The sequence below is a fragment of the Gossypium hirsutum genome, chromosome A06 (assembly GCF_007990345.1).
Source record: "Gossypium hirsutum isolate 1008001.06 chromosome A06, Gossypium_hirsutum_v2.1, whole genome shotgun sequence".
Lineage (NCBI taxonomy): Eukaryota > Viridiplantae > Streptophyta > Magnoliopsida > Malvales > Malvaceae > Gossypium > Gossypium hirsutum.
Window position 1 is genome coordinate 43,213,387 of NC_053429.1, and position 3,098 is coordinate 43,216,484.

The 3,098-nt window shown below is 35.6% G+C and overlaps 1 non-coding gene across 1 annotated transcript; it reads right to left on the reverse strand.

Moving 5' to 3' along the window:
- Nucleotides 1–2,785: 2,785 nt before the first annotated feature.
- Nucleotides 2,786–2,892, reverse strand: LOC121230943 (small nucleolar RNA R71). Its single transcript, XR_005929015.1, has one exon. It is a non-coding gene; the product is annotated as a small nucleolar RNA R71 (small nucleolar RNA).
- Nucleotides 2,893–3,098: the final 206 nt, after the last annotated feature.

Genomic DNA, 3,098 nt, shown 5'->3' on the forward strand with positions numbered 1-3,098 from the left:
TACAAAACATAAAGAAAACCCAAAACTCCTGAAGGGAAATTGAGGAGAGATCTTCAGTCTTGATGATGAATCCGGCTTTTGAGATGGATCAATCGGCTTCCTTGGAGTAATTCCTTACTCCCTATTCTCCGTCTCCTTTTTCCTCCTCCTCTAGGGTGTATTTATAGGCTTTGGAATGCCTAAAAACCTTTAAAATTGGCCTTTTCCGAATTAGACTCAACTTGGGCTCGGCAGAGACACGCTCGTGTAACAAGCCCGTGTTCGATTACTTTAGGCTGTGTTCGAGCCTGCCCAATTGACACGGCCGTGTGGTCTGCCTGTGTGAGGAAGTCCAGGTGTGTTAAGTTCATACTTTGGCCCATTTTCTCTGTTTTTGGCCCGTTTCTCGTTCCTTTAGCTCTCCTATGCTCTCCTAAGTATAAAATATGAAGTTAAAGCATTAGGAGCATCGAATTCACCAATTCTAATGGAAAATCATCCATAAAATGCGTTAAACATGGGGTAAATATATGTATAAATTACGGTTTATCATTATTCATAATATAATTAATTTTTATTTATATCCAGTTTAGTTTGGGTTCATAAATTATTATTAATTAATTATGAAAAAATGGTTCGACTGAACCAAATTGAGTGAACTGAACTGACCAAGAAAAGGATAGCCCAAAACCGTCCAAGTATTGACCCAATTCATCTCATTAGCTGATTATTTAAGCTAGTAAAGAGACCCTTAAAGACTTGATCAAATTGCAATTCAACCCCTCCACATTTGCTGGCTTTGTAGATTTGCCCCAAGCCATATTTAGCAAAGTTGAAGCCATCAACTTTGCCACATTGATGGCTGGCCAAGGGGTGGCTCTTTGGTGCTATTTTTAGCAAATTTTAGCTGCCACATTCAGCTATAAAAACCTCCCTTGGCTGATCATTCAAAGCACACCACAATTCATTCACTTCTCTTCTCTCCTTTCTCACTTTCTCCTCTCATTTCCCCATTTCAAGTCCCTTGCTCTTGTGCCGATTTCTCCCCTTGGGAAAGGGTTATTCTTCAGCCATTTTGGAGCAACATTGAAGTGTTCATAACAGCCTTGATTGGCGAGGATAAAGAAGAACAAAGACGGAGCAACTTTGTCAAAGCCTCGGAAAAACACCGGATTCGATTCTCATTCCCTATCTCTTTAATTTTTGTTGTTGTTATGATAAACATATCTATGAATATTTATGTTGTTGGAATGGTTAATTTAATTAGATTAGCTTGAATTTAATTCGTGTTGGTTTGATTGCATTTCATCTGCTTAAATTATTAAAATCGTGTTTATGTTGTTATAGGCCTCGGTAAAATGCTTGATTAAGTAAAATTATGCCTAAGTTATTCTTGCATTACAATTGTGAGGTAGCTAATGAATTAATTGTTTAAACGGATTGAAATTGTAATTAATGGACACAATACTTAATCAGTGTATGTTTATTCTTCTAAGGTAGCTGAAGGTTAAATTAGCAATGTATCTGGTGATACACTTGCCTTACATAACTTGCAAGATTATTGTGATTAAACTATTTCAAGGTAATAATACCTTGTTACCTCACGTAGTCTTTTATGTGTTCTTTAGATTTTATTAAAGCCTTTGAATTGACATAGGGATATGCAAGAGATTAGTTCAATTTAATGAGTATGTATGTGTCATAAAAGTTTGCTTATTAAAATCTGTTTAATCTTTTGAATTAACATAGGGATATGTTAAGAGATGAATGGATTTGTGTAGGTGAATATGTTCATAAGTTAGCAAATTACTGAGTTGCCATGAATTTATTCGTAACAACATAGACATGAGTTTAATAATTCTAAGTTAAAAAAATGTAATTAAATCAACACAATTATGTCATCTTGATTAAATCATATTTTGAAATCTTGCATTTGAGATTTATTTCTTTAGTTACTTAGTTAAAAATCTTATTTTTCTTAATTACCCTTTTTAAAACAAAAAAAGTGTTTTAAATTGCATTCATAAATAATCCTTTTCATAGTTCCTGTGGGTACGATAACTCGACATTTACTTGTTACTTTATTACTTGTTGCGATTGTGTACACTTGCATATTTCCATCGTTCCAAGTTTTTGGCACCATTGCTGGGGACTGTTTTAAAAAGTCATTATTTGTGAATTTTTTAGTTTTACATTTTGGTTTATTTTTCCTGTTTAATTTTTAATTTAATTAATTTTTCTGTGATTATTTCAGGTGTTTATGAGTATTGACCGAATTATTGACCTACTCCCTGTAGACCCTAAGATTGAATGAACCTTTCGACAGCGAAAAAGACAAGCAAATCAGAGAAGGACCGAAGATATGAACTTCAAAAATCTGATCCAAGGAAATGGAGCAAGCCCTGCTCAAAATCCTATCCTTATTGCTGATGATAGGGATAGAGCTTTACGATAGTATACCGTGACAGTATTTAATGATCTTAATTCGGGTATTAGGAGAATCAAAATTGAGGCACAACAGTTTGAGCTAAAGCCAGTCATGTTCCAGATGCTTCAGACAATGGGCCAATTCAGTGGAATGCCTACCAAAGATCCTCACCTACACTTAAGACTATTTATGGAGGTGAACGATTCTTTCAAATTAGCCAGAGTACTCGAAGATGCATTACGATTGAAGCTGTTCCCATATTCACTAAGGGACAGAGCTCGAGCCTGGTTGAACTCATTGCCACCAAACTCAATTTCCACATGGCAAGAGTTAGCATAAAGATTCCTTATGAAGTATTTCCCGCCTAGCAAGAATTCTAAGTTGAGGAACAAGATCACTGCTTTCCAACAAATGGATGATGAGTCCTTGTATGAGGCATGGTAAATATATAAAGAGTTATTACTAAAGTGCCCTAATCATGGAATCCCACATTGCATCCAACTTGAGACATTTTATAATGGTTTAAATGCTCACACAGGGATGGTAGCGGACGTTTCTACTAACAGCGCTCTCCTTTCTAAGTCTTATAATGAGGCTTATGAAATCATTGAGAGGATTTTCGGTAACAATTATCAATGGCCAACCAATCGAGTAGCGTCAGGAAGACGAGTTGCTGGAATACATGAAGTAG